General features: G+C 41.7%; 1 protein-coding gene across 6 annotated transcripts in view; it reads left to right on the top strand.

Moving 5' to 3' along the window:
* Positions 1 to 1,472: 1,472 nt before the first annotated feature.
* The window catches only part of HECW1 (HECT, C2 and WW domain containing E3 ubiquitin protein ligase 1), a 353,016-nt gene continuing 332,917 nt past the window's right edge, over positions 1,473 to 21,571 (top strand). For all 6 annotated transcript variants that reach the window (XR_012157436.1, XM_073332820.1, XM_073332821.1 and 3 more), the window contains exon 1: positions 1,473 to 1,690. The gene's annotated coding sequence lies outside the window, so the exon portion shown is untranslated. The remainder of the gene's footprint in view (positions 1,691 to 21,571) is intronic.

Here is a 21,571-nt window from a genome sequence, read left to right as displayed (position 1 = left end):
AAAACATACTCAGCTGCTCTTCACCAGGATGAATGAAAACACTAATGATATTTTACATGCTGATTTAAAAAAAAATACTTGTTCGGGTTGAGTGTGGAAGCAGAATTTTAGAAAGCCATCTATCTTTCATCTATTCTAGCTGAAACCCGAAGCAGATATTTTGCGGAAGTGCCTTCCTTCTTTTCCTTCACCAGATGGATGCATATACAATACCTTGTCTGTGGATGCTCACTGGAAACCCCCAGCAGCATTTCTTGTCTATTTTTGGTGAGTTGATTGATGCAGGAGTTCGATGCTAGCACAAATGCGGAACCTACATGGGCGTAATGAGTGCGTGCCACCTTTTCACAGTTCATTAGCTGTGGTTTGCAACCAGTACGCTGCCCGTTACAGCTGGAGATCTCCACCTTTCTTTGTCAAGAAGTGCAACTCGTAAAATGCTCTCAGTACTGGGAGCGTGGGGGAGGAGAGAGCGCAGAGATCCCCAATTAGATAGGAAGGAAATTGAATGGTGCGTGGTCCCCAAGAGAGGGAGGTACAGCTGCTAAAGCAGGAACCGTGCCTTCCCGGGCTATCATTTCAGATAGGTCTCTTTTGTGTGAGAGAAAGAAATTGATGATGAGCACCCATGAGGATAACGGGCTAGGGGAGAGCCATTGGGAGGGATCTGAAAACAATATAAGGAAATGGAGAAGAAGGCAAGCTGGACTCATTTGGCCTGGTGCTGCTCTCACTTACACCAGGCTAACCCCTTTGATTGCAATAGTTACTGCCCATTTGTGCCAGCGTAGCCGAGAGAGCTGACTCAGAGCCAGTGTGTGTATGGGTGAGATGGATGGAATCCGAGTGTGCGTTCGTTGGATTCTGTGTGTAATCCTGTGCGTGCTGCATTAAATGAGCGTGTCCCGGATTCTATGCGTGAAGGGGGCGGGGAAGTGGTGAATTCCGCGAGGGAATTAGGTGTGACTTGGACCTTATGGCTGCAGAGGTGTCGGGTGTGCACGTGCGTGCCATTCCATTTGCGAGGAGGAAGGGGTGGCCGTGAACTACCATGCTCAGGGCGAAAGGTGTGCGTTGGAGCCTGGTTGGGGGGGGTCTTGGGTCCCAAGTCCTGTGTGTGTGCGTGCGTTACATCTCTGTGTGGGGAGGTGTATTCCAAAGCGGTGTCACTCCTGGAGCGTGCTGGACCACGACACGCGTCCATGCAGGCGTGTGAGTGTGCTGGAGTCGATACGTGCGATGGGGGAAGACTCAGCACAGGCTGGTGGTGTGTGCGGGCGGGGGAGGAGGAGCCGGAGCCGGGGAAGGGCCGGGTGGCGCTGAGGAGTGCGAGCCGCGGCTTGCGGTTGGCTCCATCCGCCGGGTACCCGGAGAGGGGCGGAGGGGAGGGAGGCTGGAGGTAGGGCTGGGGGGGGGGGGAGGAGGAGGAGGGAGCAGGCAGCGGCAGCGGCATTAGCGTTGCAGGCGTACCAGTGCGGCTGCCGGTGCTGCTGGACTGTGGGGCGTCTCCGCCGGGACTGACACCCGCACCCCGCCGGCGCTGAGGGGACGCGGCGCGGGCCGGGCGCTGAGCTCTCCCGCGGCCCCGGGCTGCCGCGCGCCTGCCCAGGAGCCGCACGTGTGGGATCTAAAACCCGCCCTGGCTCCTGCGCGGGGGAGCATGATCTGTGCCCGGGCCGGCATCCTCCAGGTAGGGGGCTGCTGCCTCTCCCTCCCTCCCGTCTCCGCCCCCGCCCCAGGCACAGCCGCTCGCGGCGGGATGGGCTCTTCTTCCCTCGACTCTTAGGGGAAGAAAAGGCCCTGGACGCCCCTGGGGAGGCTTAATTTTACTCCTGGTACAAGTCGGGGAGGCGGGGGGTGGGGGTGGGTGGGGAGAGGTAGTTGCCCGCCCCTCCCCCCCCCCCCATGACAGGTTGTCTCTGCAAACCGGGGGGTGTGGGGAGTCAGATGCACAGCCTGGGTGTTGGTAAAAAGGCAGCAATAACGTTCATAGCTTGCTTGGTTTGGGGAAGGGTGGGCTCTTGTCAATGAGGGAAGGGACCCGGTTGTCTATTAAGACGTGGGCCTTCTGGTAAATGGTCCATGCTGCTGGCTATATTAGCGTGCATGGGCTGGCAGGTCATACAACAAAGAAGCCCCCCTTCCCCCAGGCAATTTGTTTTGTTGGACTGAAACAGGTAGAGATGATTGGCTGAAGGGTTAGGATGGCAAATGTGTAGCTTTGCCTCACCCCTTTGATACAGAACTCAAGATGCAGTGGCAGGGGTTGTGTGTGTGTGTGTGCGCGTGTGTGCCATGTCATTTGTTTCAGGGCATCTTTCAGTCCCATCGCTGGTTTGGGGTTGCCCGATCTGGGAAGGGAAATGGAAAGCCATATGTATGCTGTGTGTTGGATGCTTGTGTTGATGGGGAGCGGGAAACGGTGGAGTGGATCTTGTTCTCAGGACAGCATGTAGGATGTGTTTGATTATTTGCTTAACGATTGTCACCTGAATTTCACTAGCAAGCAAATAATGTAGAATTATTGTGAGTTACATGCCATCAGTAGTTGGCCTCACTTTGAGAATGGGAACATAGAGGTTACAATAAAGAGTCCCATACTGGATTTTTGATGATGTTTATTATTATCTGGGCTCCCCTCCCTTCAGTTTCTGGCTCCTTGATAATGCAGCACATTTTTAAACATAAACTGTTTGCTTTTTTTCTCTATGTTGTTCTGAGATAATCGTATAATTGCTACGTTTATTTTTGTTATTACATCATAACATTTTAAGTCTTTTATCACTTGTCATAGGCAGTTGAATTGTCACCACTTATTTTAAGTATGTTAAGATCAATTGGCATAGCCATAAAAATATAGCTTGTAAAACGGTCAGATACTGCTTTTATCATTTAGCATAGCATGTGCACATACAGTTAATTTGGCTTCAGTTTGCACCACAGCCTGTGTAATTTGTTTTTAATAGTTGCAGAAAAATAATTTGGCCTGGATCTAGTTTTTTGTATCCTTCAATTTAGAGCTGCAGTAGTACCTTTTTACGCTGCACTCAGCTGAAGTGCGTAGAGAGGCTGTACAACAATCACTCAGACTAAAGGAGAATCCTTCTGCTACCCTCTTGTTCATACATTTAATATCCTGCTATCTGATTCAGTGGGGCACGTATCCCTATAGGAAGAGAGCAGCAATTAGGGGATATGGAACTGCTTTACCAAAAATGTCACACAGCAGGCTGTCAGTTGTGCCTTTCTGATCAGTGACCATACTAGGATTGTAGTTATTACAGTAATTCATTTTAGATTGGGGATTCATTTTGAAAATTTGGATTTTCCACTAAGAAGGGATTATCATTCCTCTGTCTAGTGTTTGTTTTTTGTAAATGGAGTACAGCATGTATTCTGGCTGCAGTCTGTACTTGGCTTGTTCCTGTCTCTGAAATACACACATCACCGGGATACATAGGTGCTATGTTTATTTCCATTTGCCAGCACCAGAAATAAACTTAAAAAGCAGTGTGCTTTTTGTCAATGTACAACATTAATCCTGTGATGGAATTCCCAATCAGGTATGGGAAGAAACAGTATGTCTTTCCAGAGTAACTATTAGTTCTGTTTGTTTGTAGTGTTCTAGTTTGAAAATATTGAATTGAAGAGTTGGCTAAAATCAGAGTTTTTGCATAGTCAGGGCTTGAGAAGAGCAGTAAATGAACCAAAATGTGCCATGCACTATCTCTTGTATAACGTATTAAGGAGTGTGTTGCAAGCACACACTTCGGAATTTGGATTCCTAAACAGGTAGAAGGAGTTAAGTTAACATAAGTTAAGTGACTCCTAAGTAGTTTTTACTCAAGCAAAAACTGTTAAAAATAAATAAATCCAACCCTAATTTGGACAAATCAAGAACTTCAGACTCATTTTATTATCCTAAATCCACTAAAAAAAGTACAGGTTTCAGAGTAGCAGCCGTGTTAGTCTGTATTCACAAAAAGAAAAGGAGGACTTGTGCCTTAGAGACTAACAAATTTATTTGAGCATAAGCTTTCGTGAGCTACAGCTCACTTCTATCCCAAACTAAAAATTCCAGTCTATATGATAGATTTTTGCCAGCACTACAAAATTCTCATATGTTGACAAAGATGTACAATTTATCCTGCAAGACAATCACTTACAATTTAACTGGCATTTCTTCAAACTTAGACATGAAGGTATTCACTTATTACCCATTTGATTTTCAACATCTATGTAATATGGCCATTTCAAGAAAGATCTCACTATCCATTAATATCTTTGTTCCCCAATGTCCTTCTTACAGTATCTTAAGGTAATGATGGATCAAAGGAGCTTGTAACATTTCAATTAGTGTTTTTAAAAAGTCCCCTTCAGGACTAGAGCAGGTGGAAGTGAAGAGTGGGGAATTAAACGGTCAGGCTTAAAATCATATAGGGGCAGTTTTTCCCCTCCACTCTTGCAAGGGAAGGAGTGCAAACAGCAGTGGATTTGCGGTTTGGTGGGGGGCACAGAAAGGAGGAATGCCGGCTCTGTAGGATTCTCTCCCTCCTGATCACAGAGAGGCTAAACATTGCAGGAAGTAGACTGCAGCATAGACTGCCCTCCGGGGCTGGAGCACCCACAGGAAAAAATTAGTCGGTGCTCTGCACTCTCCGGCAGCCAAGCTCCCCTCCCCCACTGCCCCACCTCCTTCTCCCCCCCCCCCCCGAGCGTGCCACGTCCCTGCTTCTCCGCCTACCTCCCAGCATTTCCCGCCCAGCCACCGCCAAACAGCTGTTTGCACGCTAGTGGCAGGGGAGAGGAGAGAGGGGAGGAGTGGGAATGTGGTGTGCTCAGCGGAGGAGGCGGGAGAGAGGCGGGGCCTCATGGAAGGGGTGGAGTGGGGGCAGGGCCGGGGGCAGAGCCGGGGTCAAGTATCCATAGAAAACAGGAGAAGTCAGTGCTTATGGACTGCAGATGGGGAATAGGGGAGCTGGTAGAGGGAGGGTTAGTGTCTGCATTCAGCAACTATCCTTGGCAATGTATTGCCACCCCATCCCTAACTCCATGTGGATCCTTGGACTAAATAAATGCTGACCCTGTCATCTTTAACTAACACAATTCTTTCTGCACAGCAAATTCCCTACCCCTAAAAGGAGTGGCCATCCAGAAGGCATTAGCAGAATGGCTCCTGAGGAGGCTGTGCTGCCATGGAGGTCAGAAAGCAGCATGAAGGCGTAGTGCCTTTGTGGATCTGCCAAGACCTTGGGAGATCTATCTGTTTGGAAGTTGAACTCCTTCCAGTTCTGGAGGGGCAAATACCACCACTGTGATGGTAATACTAGGTGGAAGCTCATTAGCCTTGTCCATATTGGGAATTAGAAAAAAAATCCCACCAATGGCCGTTTCATTGGGAGCCCTAGTGTAGACAGGGCTCCCACCACCACATCTATTTCTACTGCTATGTTAGCTAAACCAGCTTTCCAGTAAATGTAACTAACATGGTGGTAAACACACTGGAAGTCACCAGAATCTTGTCTACACCAGGGCTTTTGTTTGTGCTTCCATTTTTATTTATTTTGTAAAATTCCCGAGTGTAAGCATGGCCAGAGAGTCAAAACCTAGATGAATAACATCTAGATGAATAACCCTCCTAGAGGATGATTTGGCGTATATTTTTAAAATATATACCCACATTTATTTTCTCATGTGTTATCTATGGTATATCAATCTGACCATTAAAATTCAAAGAATTTGAAACACCTTCCTATTTTATTTTTTTGCTACTTTTGCTTAACTGTTTACTTTTAGTATCTCTCTCCGTCTTGACAATAAAGAGACGAGTCAATTTCACTTATTTTTAAAACTTCTGTTTGGTTTTAATTTTTGGTCCATTTTACTATCAGGTTTCCATGGACCAGCACAATCTCATAAACACTGTATGGCAAATACTGTAGGTAAGTATTTATTTTCTTTTTTAAAAACCTCCACAAATACATTGTCATTTGGCATCAGATTTGGTAAACATTTATTGTCATGAAATTTAGAATTTGGGCCAAATTTGACATAACCGTTACCTTGAGATTTATTCTTAAATAGAAAACAGGATATTCTTGTGTCTCTCTGTGCATACCAGTGAAAAACACATGCTGATGTGACGAGAAAAAAGTAAAAGTGCAGACATTAATAATAAAAGGCATGCTGGCCACATATTCCAATAAATGATGTACAATCAAGTCTTGAGCTTATCAAGATGTTTGAAAAATAAGAAGAAAAGCTAGCCAGTTCTTTGGCTTCTTCAGGCCAGGATCATCTTCGTCATACTCCATGAATGGTAGCCAAGTGGTAAAGGAACTGATTTATGAGTCATTCTTAGAGTTTGTCATCTTTTCTATGGCTAGGACATCCTATAATTGAATAATCCATTTATTCCAGGTGGGCAGTTTCAGGTTATGCCATTCTGTTGCATTGACCAATGAGCAGCTGGCAAAAGATGACATTTGGGCTTCTTGGGCCTCATTCTTTACTCATTCATTGTTGCACCATGTGTATTCAGTTACACCTCTTTGCAGTCAGGTCAAAGTGGGTGTAAAACACTATCAAATGTTAGCATTCATACCCATTTTTGTGAGGTGTAAGAAAAGAAAATGCAGTCAATCACAAATTCCCTATGTATTCTTTACTGGGGTCGGATGGTGGCCCTGATTTTCCACATGGTGCAAATAGTGGAAAATCAGGGCCACGATCCAACCCCAGTAAAGAACACATAGGGAATTTGCGATTGACTGCATTCTTTTCTCTCATAACTGTCCCATTTGTGTCAATAGGAGTTTTGGCTAATTAAGGATTGCAGGTCTATCCCATGGGAGAAAAAAACACCTGTTTGTATTCATTTGTTCAAGCAAAAAAGGATGTGGATGTATTAGCTCAGCTGAAGTAGCCATGATTAGGAATTTCAGCATGGGCCATGTTGTGCTTAAGCGTTTTGACTCCCCATTTCCTTGAAATCCTAGGCCCTGAGTACTTTTAGAGGCTGTGAACAAGATTCTACTCTTCTTTATATTGGTTCTGTGTCAGGGAAGTTGCTCTTGATTTACACCAGTGTGAGATCTGAATCAGGCCCTCTTTTTGTGATAGAATGAATACCATGTAAAGAGGTAGCATGATCGAGTGGATAAGGCACTGAACTGGGTACGGGGTGATTTGGATTCTAGTCTAGGGGCTGCCATTAACCTTCTGGGTGACCTTGGCCACTTCATCTCTCTGTGACTTTGTTTCCCCTTTCACCCTTTGTCTAACTTTTCTATTTAGATTGTAAACTTTTCGGGGCAAGGACTCTCTCTCACTAGGTGTTTGCCCAGTACCTAACACAATGGTGCCTGATCTTGGGTAGGGACTATAGCAGCTATCATAATACAAATAGTAAAGTATGGTACTTCTGAATATACTTTTTTTATGCTGTTTCATTACCTGGCTAACAAGGGAGAACCCTCATGCTCTTGTTTTGAGATTTCAAAATAAATGATCAGCCAAACTCATCCTAGACATCAGGGCACAGTAGTATATCCCAGAGTTCTTTGAGAACTCTGTGCAGCCAACATTCCCTTAATGGAGAACGTAAGGTTGGTGGGGAAGAAAATGTGTGCATACCCGTCAAAAATGCTGTTGTTGAGACTTTTGCTGAGGTTTCATTTTTATGGATTGAGTAAAGCCGCCTCTCTTTTTCACACGTTCTGCATAGGGGCAGGCCTATGCCATTCCCATAGGCACCGTGATGTCTGGTATTCTGGGCATGCATGAGTGGCCATGCTACTGGTAGACCACTGACATTTGGTTAAAGCCTGAAGTTAAATTCCCATCTAGGTCTTTAGGTTGAAATACATGTTTGTCCCAAAATTAAAACCCATTTAAACTTGAGAGTTCTTAACTCCTAAAACAGTAGTATGTACAGAAGGTCTCCTGTACTGAATTGCCTATATTTAGGTAAAACTGAACTTCGATTAAATGAATAATTTCTTACATGTAGTCTACACAGACCTTAAAGAGATCTGATAGAATGATTTGTCATCCATCTGCCCATTCAGTAGTCATCTGGGAAAATTAAGGTGCTATTATGTTATATATTTTACATTTTAAAAATATTGTTTAGTTAACAATAAGATCTTGAAAACTAGAAACTGAAATCTGTCTTCTTACTGAATTGATTTTCCACTTCGTGACCACACACTGGGCTGCAGAGCCAGATTTTTGGGATCTGGGAAAACTGCAACTCAGTGGAGTATAGGATTTATTGGAGGGGAAATTCATGTGGGATAATCCCAAATTTCACATGGAGCTGTTGTCTGGATGCACTGATCAATGTGCTTCAGGCTTTGCCAATATTAATTTAAAACCACTGTGTGCTATCATGGTATACTTTTGCAAAAGGGAAGATCTCTGTTACTGCTCCTTCTAGCCACGGGTGGGTGAGGAGTAAGAAGTTCTAGTTTTTGTTATTTCCCCCTCCTTCCTGCCATGGGGGAGGGAGAGAGTAAGAAGGAAAAAAAAGAATGGGTGTTGGGATAAAGAGACATTAGGACAAATCCTTCTCTCATGTACACTGGTGCAATTCTAAGAAAGTCTGAACTGAGAACAGAATAGAGGGGGTAACCGTCTCCAAATCCTAAATGTGCTGCTGTGCTGGTGATGCACTCCTTTTTCCCCAAAGGGAAAAAATCCTACTGAAGCATTGTTTTCAAACACACACCTACCAACACTGGTATAACATAAATTACAGGGACTTTGCTAACATATATAAGAAGCAATAAGGTAGGTCAAATTGGGACCTGTCAATACTGATAGTATTCTTTTAAGAAGGTATGTGATTTTATTTTGCAGCCAGTATCCTATTGCAGACTCAGCAAAATGGCAAACTGTTGTTTTGTCACATTTAGTGCTGCACATCTATCATTTATTGGCCATGCAATATTTGGCTTGTATAATTAATTAGGGTAGAAAAGATGTACAATGTACACTCATCATTTTGAGTTTATATAGAAATGCTTTCTTTTTTGCATATAAATATATGTTTGTTGGAGGAGGAGCATTCAGTATATGCTATGTGAAGCAGCATATTGTAAATGGCAAATTTTTGTTGCAACTATAAGATGCATCTGGCAGTAGTTGAAATATTTAATTCTGAAGCTGGAACATCAGATTTCCAAACTGATACTGTTCAGGCTTCATGAAAAGCCCATTAGCCATTAAGATGTATGCTGTCTGGGTTATGGAATTGTACATGATATGTAGAGATTATGGATGAGATTCTTTGACAAAGCTAAATTATGCAATGTGAATGCATCATATAATTTTAAATAGTAGGCAGTGCTGGGTCAGCACCATGACTCAGCAATACTACATATATGTACTGAGTCATAACAGTAACTTGAAGCCAAGATGGAAAGACTATTATTAAATCAAATTCCATGGTCCAAAATTGAGTGAAGCTCCCACTAAATATGATGGGAGTTTTGTTCAATTAAAGACTGCAGAATCTGGCCTATTTTTACTATCTATCCAAAACTGAACATCACAAGGAATATGGGCTACTATTTTGCCAGTCCCAAGCTTTGAAACTTTGTTCTAATCATGCTAACATCAGATCCAAAGCAACAGAAATATATGCTGTATTGCCCACTCAAACATTCAAAAATAATGAGTTGGAACCCCTCCCCCCAAATCATGAGATATTTTTAAATGGTTGGGTTCTTTCTATCTATTTCTGATTCTTGAGTCTTTAAGATACCTTCTGGTCATATTGTTAATCTTTTTTCTGCAAACGTGAGGACTAGAAACGTACTTAAAAAACAAACACCACCACTCTCCCAAAAGCTGAGATTCTCACATAATCATATAACTCCAGGAGCTGGGGTTTTCGATAAAACATCAAATATTGCATTACTTGTAATAAAATCATGAGAATTGGCAACACTGTTTATGAAGGCCAAAGTTCATTCTATTTTTCTTTTTCTTTTTTTTTCATTACTTTATTTAATTAAAAACAAAATAGTAAACTAAAAGGGGCACTGTCCACCTAGACATTACAATTCTGTCTGCACTTTCAGTAGTGTCTTGGATCATAATCTAGCATTTTGCCACAGTGCCATATTGGGAGAATAAAAAATCTTATATTCTGTAGTGTCTTTATAAAGCCAGTAAATCTGAAATCGGAGGTGGCAATGTGGCTATGGCATTCTCTCCTTGCTCCTTCTGTTTCTTGCTGTACCTGGGGCCAATATTTGTGCAGATATTTGTATAAATTAACTCAAGGGATGATGCGGAGAACTGGGACCCCAAATTAAAAAACAATCTGCAGAATGGCTTCATCACACAATGAAAACATGGATTAATAATTCTCTTAAATTAAAATATTGTCTTGGTTGTACCTAATATCGTGATGTAGGCAAAAAACATAATGTCTGTGTTTGAGCAATTATACTAGGACAATACTAACAAATTATTAAAATATATCATCTCAGCATAAATGTCTTGAATGCTAAAGTATCTCTGGTTTGTGCGTCCAATTGCATAAAAGGAAGAAGCAGGTGCAGAGAGATCCCATATCATAAAGTGCCTAGGCCAGGCTAACAAATTATTGTGTCTCAAACACTGGATTTTCATATCACTGGAAGGGGAAGGGAAAGATTGGGGCATGGTTTCTGCTTTCCCCTAGTAATGAACAATGACTCTGAAGGAAATGTAGGTGGGACTTTAATGGAGGTACAGTAGAATGTTACGGGCCTTTTTGTGGTTTTGCTTGACATCTCCTTGCTGCTAAGGTTCAGAGGAGGAGGAAGAGGAAGGGGCTAAGTGGCAATTCCCAGAGAACGTAAGCAGGAAGAATGCCTTCAGGAGGTCTGGTTTTAAAGAGCAGGTCCTTAATCTCCTTTTTGGAGCTATAGGATCTGCCTGCTGCCCTACCCTCTTTGAGAGTTTAGCGTGAACATTGGTGTTCTGGATGCTCCCAGGTAGGAGTCAGGGATGGGAAGAAGGTTCTCCTGCACTTTCTTCTCTCCCTAGTACACCTGCAATAGAGAGCCAGAATCTGACTTGATAGCTGTACATTTCACCTCCATGTGAATATGACTTTTGGATGCTCAGAATTGGGTTGGCTGCCCAGACTGGGGTCGGAGTGTACCTTGGTGTTCCCCCATTCTACAAAAACTGCTTCTCCTCTGACTTTTGGGGGGAGAAGTGATATCCCAAAAGAGGCTACAGGAGGAGATGGCTGGATTGGAGGAAAGGGCGTTTTCTGTATTTTCAAACTCTTGTCAGAGTGTGAATGAGAATGTGCTGTGGGAACCCTCCACATTTGTTTAAAAAGCAATCCGTGAGCCTTGAATATCATAAAGTTCGCCTATCCCTAAGAACCATTTTAACATTTCACCAAACCTGGTGGAGCATTTCATAAAATACATATCATGTCCTTTTATTCTTTGTGCACATCATAATGCATAGCTAATAGAAAAATATATTTTAGCAAGGTGTTTCTTTGTACAAGAAAATTAATCTCTGGCAATAAAAGTTGGTGGTGGGTGGTTGGGTTATGTGTGTGTTCAGGTTTTTATTGTAATATTCTTTTTCCAATGATTGGAAATAAATCAGCTGATGCAAATTTTCTTTTGTGGGAATTATTTGTTAGTAATGTATGATTCTGACTTTTGACTGTAAGTTAAATATGGCCCTTGCAACCTTTTTTTCTTGACCCAATTCTGCAAGTGCTCTATGCACATTATAACTTTTGGTGCACAAGTAGTCCCACTAACTTTACTCGCTTGAGTTGTCTTATTGAAGTCATGCACATATGTAAATATTAGGAGGTTCATGGATTGTAAGAGGCCAAGTTGTGCTTGCTTTCTTCCAATTCTCTTCGCAGCATGGCAAGAAATAGACAGAGTGGGTAAGGCATCATGAAGGAGAGTGCTGATTAACAGTGTACCAGCTAGTAGCTTGGACAGGTTCATCATGAATATGATCAGTCTGGTTGATTTGTGACCTCTTTGATCTACTGTCTCTCTCAGAATCATTACAATCTACTTGCTGGCCTTCTGTTAACTCAGAGGTAGGATAACCAGACATCCTGATTTTATCAGGACCGTCCTGATTTTAGGGGCTTTGCTTTTATAGGGCCCCATTTTCCCCCGTCCTGATTTTTTACCATTGCTATCTGGTCACCCTACTCACAGGGAGACCAAGTTCGCCTTGTGTAGTTACTAACTTTTTGAGTTTTGGTCGGATACTTTTGCTCTTTTTTTGAGATCTGTCCTGATGATGTCTTAATTGGAAGAAACTGGTTCTGTTAGGCTTGGTTAATGCAGTAGTTTTCGGATTTCTGGTACTGTTCTTGGTATGGATTTTGGTGGCTAAAGCAGAATATGGGCAGCTGTGAAGTATGAGATGAAATCCCAGTGCATGAGAACACATATACATTTAGGGCCTTATCCAGTAGTCCTAAAATATGTAAAAATACCCTTGACTAAAATGGAGACTATGTGCAATAACCATGAGTAAAGACTTCTATTTTCCAAGTTGTGATGAGAGAACTTTCCATATATATTTGATAATTAAAGTCAGATTCTACTTTGAAAAGAGACTGTAAAATAAATACGGGGTCCCACACTTACTGTGTTCTGGGGATTTTCAGTTAAAATTTGCTAATAGATAAGTTGTTCCCCCCCCGTCCCCCAACTGCCAGCCCTTCAAACTCAGCCAAGGACCTGAAAGTCAAGCTGTGTTCTTTCTGGGTTGTGCACAATTGCCAGTAATAGTGAATCTCTAGGCCAAATTCCTACTCCAGGGCCACTTTATTGTCTTCACATTTTGCCTTCAGTTACACATGTAAACTCTATCACTTTCAGATGTGTTATACTGGTATAACAAACAGAAGGCATAATTTGAAGATGTTTGGATGACATACATGGCCCTCTTAATGGAGTTTAGTTGTCAATTCTGTTGACAATGAATGAGGAGGATGAGAATTTAGTTCCCTCTCAAACTTTTTTTTCTTCTGCAGGGCTGACAGTAATAGAGGGAAGTAAAATCTCTTGTTACTGAAGTCAGAGGGTAATCTCTGAATACACCACAAGTAGCAGAACTGCTGACTAAAAAGGAGCGACTTTTACATAATTGCTTTTTGGAGTGGAACAGCATTTTAGTAGAGAAACTCAGAGCTGATGAGCAGACTTTCTTAGAGATAGTGAACTAACTTTTTACTGTGATGTTCCTTTTCCATCCTTCCTCCCTCTTGTATTGCACTTAAGTTCCGACAGTTTGCTTCTCTCTCTGTCCTTTGCAGGGTTGCTGTTGAAGTAGGCTTCCTTGTTCATCTTTTACCACATTGCATCTTTGCACTGCTGCACCTGCTCCCAAGTCGGATCTTGCAGGTAGCAGTATTCAGGAAGCAGGGTTCAAGAAGCCCTGAAAAGTCTTAGCCAAGTGCTAAGTCACAATACAGAATGTAAGATAGAGGCATTACTATGATCTATAAAGAATCCATGAATTATATATTTAAAACAAGAGACATGGCAAATTAGGCACACCTCTGAATTGTTGATCAAGGTTATTTGGTATGGCAGTTGCTAAGACAGTGTAATAATTATGTATGTTTTCTCTGAATACTAGAGTAAAGAGCTGAATTCATCTCCATGCAGGCTGCCCTGAGGCTGCCATAACTCTCTTTTTAAAAAATATCTCATTACGTCCATTTTCTTGAATATATGTATTATTATGCATAGGTGCTCTGATCACCCTAGTCAAGTTGCTGCTGACTCCTTTCCTCTCTCGGGGTTGCTCATCTCCCACACAGAAAGGAAAGAGAACCTGTCAAAAGCAGTCTGATGAAGTGCAAATATAAAACAGTTATTTATACGGGTCCAATCTCATGCCTGACCTAAGTCCACTGAAATCACTGGCCTTACACTTGAGATGCATTTGGCTAAAGAGGTCTAAAATAGTTGTGATGGGTTGTATTATATTTTCATGGGTTACAGGTGAATGGACTACGGGGTTGAAGGCCATAAAGAACTTCTGCTAACATTTCTGTAACACATTCTTTTAAGATTGGGATACCAAAAGAAAACAATAGACTCATAGACTTTAAGGTCAGAAGGGACCATCATGATCATCTGACCTCCTGCACATTGCAGGCCACAGAACCACATTGCAGGCTATACAACCAAGTTAGCAAGTTAACCTATGGGAGGAACAGAACTATGTGTTATCATTCTCAAAAAAAAAAAAAGATTATGGCTAAACAAAATCATTTTATATTAGGCCCCTGTTTCCTTTTTTATTCTCCTTTTTTCTTTTTCAGTGCACATAGCCTTAGAGTGCTCTTCCAGATTTCTGCAGATATTTTTCTGGTAGTTGAGAACAAACATTTTGCTGCTAGAATCCTTTCATCATTATCTCTTTCCTCCACATCCTCATCTCCTCCCCTCTTTTTCAAAGTACCCTGCTAGTGGAAGCTGGCATTTCCTTTTCACAGTACCATGCTTGCATGTAAAACGTTAAAATATTTTGGGTTAGAACCTCAGGTTGTGTAAATCAGCATAGCTCCATTGCTCTGGTCCTTTGTTTCCAACTGAAATTGGGACCCTGTTATGTTCAATTGAAAAGTAAAGGTCCATATTTTAACCAGCTGTGCTATGCTCTAGTGCAGTGAAGGCAAGATCGCTACAGCAGAGTGTTCAAAAGTGGGCTTAATCAAGAAGGAAATGTACTGTTTTGACTTTACATCTACCATGAAAGTGAGAACCAGACTTCATTTTATTGAGCAGGAGAATGATAGCCTTTACTACACAAAAAACATTTTAAGGGCATTTCGCCTTCTACTTCCCATTTCTGTGGTGAACAATCTTAAATGTGCACGATTTTTTTTCATATGCTTCCCTATAAGTCATTCTCATTATATTGTTGCAAGCCCTTATTTATATTGCTTGGTGTATTGAGATTTTGATGTGGAAAGATTGCATTTTTCTCAGTGGGTGAGTTTGCTCAGTCATTCATTTGTTCATTGTTCAGAGCACATTCTTCTGCAGCAGTAGCATAGTTTCATTGTTCTCTTCTAAAGATGTAACATCTAACATAATGAAATAAGAGAAGGCTAATCGATATTTTTTATTGTTCTAAGAGTGGTATTTCTTATAATAAATCTGTTCTGTTCAAGATATGGTAGGCAAAATTTCAGGAAGGTTAATTTCTTTTTGTGGATGATTAAAATCAACTCATAGTGAAAATCTATTTAAATAAGTAGATTCATACTTAAATAAGGAGCTGCTTTTGTTGTAGTACTCTTTTTTGTCTTCTGGATAAGCATAAGTTTACTAGTGCACTATAATGTGATTAGTTTAAAGTTTTGCCATTTGGTCTGGGCACTGCCCCAGCAGCATACCAGAGCTTGATGGATACCTGCTGGAGGGGAGTTGGATAGACCAATCTCTCATGATCTCTTGAGATGACTGTTATCACCTCTGCCACCTTGTATCAACGTCCTCTAAGTATTCAAGCTATTTTGCCATTCCTGTGTTATGTCATTCTTATTGTTCAACCTGTAAAATGCCAGTGTTGTGGCAAGTTTTCACTTGTTAAATGCAGTGAAGCCAGAATCAGATACAAAAAAGTAAAATATTCTTAGTAACGGTTATTTCTCAAAAGCATGGTTCTGTATTTCCCCAACTTCCTCCAGGCAACTTTATTATTCTGAAAGTATCAAGACTTTTTATACAAGTACGGTTTATTTTGAGTGGGTAACATTAAAAAGTAATAAATACCATATTACAGTCTTGACTTTAATTCTGGTATTACGTAAAATTATAATGTATATTGCAGCAAGCTACTTATATTACACCACAGGTAGGGCCAAATCCTTATGGCAGAGTGCAGCTTGAGTAGGCAGATAAAGTGAAATGAAATCCTCCATGCCAGACCTTGGAATGTCTGTGGAGCATCTCTATTGAGTCCCTTTTGGCATAAAGGCCCCTTTGTTGCCCTTATGTGTCCTTGCTATGTGGTGATAGACTAGGCTCTGTTTCAGAGATACTTTTTACACTAGATGCACCAAGAAACAAAAGGGGCGGAACTGACCTGTTGGCAGTGGTTATGGAAAAGATACAAAGCTACCAAAACTCAGGAACTGATATACAGCAAAGTGTCTTGCAAAGTCCAAGGATCACTTGTATATTCTTATTCTACTTGAACTGTCTGCAGTTGTTGACACTGCTGATTACTTTCTTCTCTCAATTTCTGTGATCTGTTCTTTCCTGGTTCCCTTCGTACGTAACTGACCTCTTTTTTGGTGTCCGCTTCAGTGGAACCTTATCCTCTTTTCTTCCTTTATCTTTGGCATCTCTGTGTTTTGTCCTTGGTCCCCTCCTCTTCTGATTCTTTACCACCACTTCCACTCCTGTTTTTTAAAGCCACTATCTCTGTGCTGACACTCAAAACTACCTTTTTCTTCCTCCAATCTCAGCTCCTTTGTGCAGTTTTGCATCCCACCTGTACTCCTGATCATAGATGCTCCACAACCATTTCAAACTGGGTCTGTCCAAAACTCAATCTGTTATCTTTTCTTCTAATCCCTCTTTACTTCCTCCTTTCTGTATTACCATTGACACATTCATTTTTTTTTCCTGGCTTGCAATCTTGGTGTCTTCTTTGATTGCTCCTTTTACAGTCTCTTAATCGTTTCTAATGTCACTAAAAGTTTCAGTTCCTCTCTATCCCCAGTACTAAAACCTTTCCCCATACCCATCTCTAAACTTGCCTACTGTTATCTTCTCAGTTGGACAGACTGGCAGGGAGACCAAACATTCCTGCAGCGTAGTCTTTCTTCTCTGTCACTCTCAGCATGTCACTCCCTCTTTGAATCCCTTTACTGCCTCCCTATCTCCTTACCATATGTAATTCATGCTCATTTGCACCTTCAGGCTCCTGCATAATGTCACTGCCACCTACATCTCCATTTCATGTCCTCTCACTTTTGCTTAATAGACTTTATATCCAACTGCTCCTTTCCTCTCCTCCCACCTTGTGGTATTGCAACATTTTTGATGTTACCCCCTCTACTTGGTGAACAAAAAGTAGGTGACTGCTTGAGTGACTCCTTTCTTTCCTCCTCCAAATCTTTCTCTACGACCTGCTTCTTCTGTGAATAGTCTTTCACAACTCATCTCTTCGCTCCCCTTTTTATCTGAACTGTTGTGCTGTATTTTATCTTGTCTGTGTAAGGCTTTGGGGCAAGGACTGTGACTTATGTTTTGAAAAGGACCAGAGCAGCATGATATAAATTCTTATTGGTCAGACTTTGCGTAATGTTAATATACGTATTATATTAGATCAGGTGACACCGTATATTAGTAAGAAGCATGGTAATTACATTTTCTAAAATACAGGAAAACCTCATTATCACACCCTTGAATTAATATGTTCTCGCTGAATAAGCTGCTGTTCTTGATGCTGCTCTGCAACACTTTTAGCGTTTTCATTCCTGCGTATAGTATCACTAATTGATAGGATATTGCTGTTTTCCTTTCCCTGTCTACTATGACTTTGTTTTACTGCTTTACCGTGGCATGTGCATGATCTAACATTCAGGGCAAGGAAGTGACCAGCAATAAGCACACAGATACAGTCACTAGCACATAATCACGTAGGGGGGAGGTTTTTACGGCTCACGGGGCAGTTAGGCACCCACTTTCCACAGTATTGCCAACCCTCAAAAATCATGAATTGCTCCTCAAAAATCACATGATTGGCTTAAAAATTATGTGATTTTTTTTTAAAAATAATCTCAGGTTGGGGTCTTTTTGTCTTCTGGTGTTGGGAGTACTTAGAGGATGTGTTTTCAAGCTTTTATCTGCAGTCATGAGGCCTAAAAACATATTTTTTAAAAAAATGAAAACTGAGATTTGCCCATAGTCCCATGAATACAGGAACTGCAAACTTAAGAAAAGCAACAATTATTGTGAAGCACACAAGAGGTAACAAACTGCTTCCATTGAAACTCAATGAGAGTTGAGTGCCTGACTCCCATTTGTGCAGTTGAATCTCTGTCCTGTAAAATTTGGGATAGGAAACATTATTTTCTGGGTTTTTTTTTTTAATTTGGCCCTATCTTCACTTTCCTTGCAATCCCCTGATCATTATTATAATGAGATTTTTTTTTTACTGAACATGAATGTTATATACTTTTTAAAACACACGTCTTTTCTGAGGGTTAATTGGAAGGAAATCTTTGAAAGCAGGGGGAGAGTCTTTTTACTCAGGCTTTCTGTTCTTAAATAAAGGAATCAAATGGAAATAATCCCCAGTGATAATACCGCAGGGAAGGCTTAATTAAGAAATGAAATTGCATTAAAAATGACCCATTGTGGACTGCCAAAAAGCCAAAAGAAGAGTGAGAAATTTGTTAGCAATGTCTGACCATCAGTAAGAAGTTGCACAGTGTGCAAAACCTGTGCATATTGACACTGGACAGAAAGGTAGAAAGAGATTTTTAATTAATTACTCCTTTTAAGGCCAGGTTTTATAATCAATATCCCAGTAGTAGTCTGTGAAGCTTCTTTAAAAGCTTAGTGGGTCAGGCTGATAATGTCAAGGGACAATGGCCATCGTGGGTCTATATACATGCTTTGCACACTAGGCTACATGATATTTATTTAACCATCACAGGAATTTTGAGAGAATGGGCCATATGCATCGATGGTATAAAGGCAGCTGTAAATATTGGAAATTATTTGGAGAGTATAATTTGGAGGGTGCAAATAATTAGCAGTGTAAGTGTTCATTAAAAGCCCAATCTAAAGCCCACTGAAGTAGATGGCAAGACTCCTGTAGATTTCAATGGACTTTTAGTCAGGGCCTATATCCTTTTAATCAGTAGGCACCAGATTCTCAAAAGATTTTCATGCTTACACGGGCAAAGAGTGGGCACAACCTGTGAGTCCATGACACTTACCATGTTGACTGTGTGTGTTCATTTCTGTACCAAGCTCTGCCTTTCCTTTGTTTGGAGGTGAAGGGGTCAAGAATTGGCTGGCAGGAAATCAGCAAAGGATTGGAGTCAATATCTATGTGTGGGAGAGGATATTAAAAACAGGAGCAAAGGCCTTCTGCTGCTCTTTTTTCCTGTTGCCCAGGCTCACCAAATGCATGTAGAGAGAAGCACCTTGGTAGGTCTACACTGTAGCTGGGAGAGTGCCTACCAGCCTGGGTAGACAGACACCTGCTACCTCTGCTTGAGCTAGCACGCTATAAATAGCGGTCTAGCAGTGTGGACATTACATGGGCAGCAGCTTGGAGCTCAGATCCAAGGGTTTGTGCAGGCTCAGACTCAGGCAGCTTGCCCGAGCTGCCGCTTGTGCCACAGTTCTGTTTTTGGTCTGCTAGCTTGAGCAGAGTTAGTGCAAGTCTGTCTACCTGAGCTGGGAGGCATGCTCCCAGCTGCCATGTAGACATACTGACATACTCCCTCTTCTTGTCTCTGTGGCTTAGTGTGGGGTAGTGGTTTAAGAAGTGGCATTGGAAGAAATCACTCCTGGATTCTTTTTCCCAAGTCTGGAGATGAAGATAATCTAGTGGCGCAAGCTGGGGACTGGGAGACAGAACATCTGCGTTCCAGAGCGGCAACAGCATGGACATCTTTTTGGGGTTAGAGCCTGGTTTCTCTCTTCTCATGAAAGCTGCATTTCTTTGCTGCCTTTGTCCTATTCCACAGCACTAAGAGGAATTAATGGGTAATATTGAGGACCCTTTATCAGCTGATGGCTCCCTTTAACCAGGAACTGCTATTTTGCTGTCTGCAATATCAATAAAAATAGAAACAACCTATCCTTCAGGTCTGCTGTCTAGTACCAGACAGTTTACTTGATTTGAGTCTCTTATGGTTCCAGGCTGCCTTGTACATTTTAGCTGTGCGCTGCCACATGCTCAGACAAGATTGGGAGCAAAGCCTGACATCTGATCTAAATTGAGGTTTTCTTGCAATTAACTGTTCAATGTGGAGACAGTTGCACTTGCATAAATGAGGTCTCTAGTTACATTGAAGACAGCTACATCAAAGACCAAATTTCAGTCTTTGAACCACTGAGACACTTGTACTTATCAGGGACAATGCAGATCAAAGAGCACAGGACAAAGCACACAAGAGCTGGGGATAAAGCTTTCTTGGCCAACGGGGTCTGGCTATGGAACAAACTTCCAGAGAAGATCAGGTGAAGCAGAATCTACATGTGTTTAGGAATTGCTGCGAAACTACTTCTTGGAAAAGGCTTATCCACCATAAGAATGATAGCCACAACATTCATAGATTCCAAGGCCAGAAGGGTCCATTGTGATTATCACATCTGACCTCCTGTACAACACAGGCCTTAGAACTTCCCCAAAATAATTCCTAGAGCAGATCTTTAGAAAAACATCCAATCTTGATTTTAAAAATTGTCAGTGATAGAGTCTCTACCACAACCCTTGGTAAATTATTCCAATGGTTAATTACCCACATTGTTAAAAATGTACATCTTATTTCCAGTCTGAATTTGTCTAGCACCACCTCCCAGCTTTCTCTGCTAGACTGAAAAGCCCATTGTTAAATATTTACTCCCCACATAGGCACTTGTATACTGCGATCAAGACACTCACTAACCTTCTCTTTGTTAAGATAAATAGATCGAACTCTTTGAGTTTGTCACTGAGGCATGTTTTCTAATACTTTAATCATTCTCATGGCTCTTCTCTGAACCCTCTACAGTTTATCAACATTCTTCTTGAATTGTGGATATCAGAACTGGACTCACTATTGCAGCAGAGGTTGCACCGTCTCAAATATAGAAGTAAAATAACCTCTCCACTCCTAGTTGCAATTCCCCTGTTTATGCATCCTGGAATCACATTAGCTCCTTTGGCCACAGCATCGCACTGGGAGCTCATGTTCAGCAAGTTATCCACCATGACTCTGACATCTTTTTCAGAGTCACTGCTCACAGGACAGAGTCCTCCATTGTATAAGTAAGGCGTCCATCCTTTGTTCCTAGATCAGTGGTTTTCAGCCCGCAGGCCGCTTGTGGCCTAGTCAGCACACAGTTGCGGCCCATGTGACATCATCAAGGCCATACAGGTAGTATATATATTGCGTGGATGCAGCCCACATAATACATAGAGAGCTGCATATGCAGCCCTCCATGGTAAATGGATTGAGAACCACTGTCCTAGATGTATACATTTACATTTAGCTTTATTAAAACACATACTGTTTGGTTGTGCCCAGTTTACCAAGTGATCCAGATCACTCTATATCAGTGACCTGTCCTCTTCATTATTTACCATTCCCCCAATTTTTGTCATTTGCAAACTCTGTCAGTGATGATTTTATGTTTTCTTCTGGGGGATTGCTAAAAAATGTTAAGTAGTGTTTACACATTTACACCTCTGTACACTCTAAAAAACCCAACCAAATCCCAACCCTCCAAAAAACTCCACCCCAAGCAGTATTTTTACCCCAGAGAAATGTCAGAGACTCAGTGAAGTCCAATAGGGACTTTGCTATTGATTTTAT

Source organism: Lepidochelys kempii, chromosome 2 (assembly GCF_965140265.1).
Source record: "Lepidochelys kempii isolate rLepKem1 chromosome 2, rLepKem1.hap2, whole genome shotgun sequence".
NCBI classification, from domain to species: Eukaryota; Metazoa; Chordata; order Testudines; family Cheloniidae; genus Lepidochelys; species Lepidochelys kempii.
Note: the sequence above shows the minus strand (reverse complement) of the source record. Positions and strands in the feature narration are given on the sequence as shown.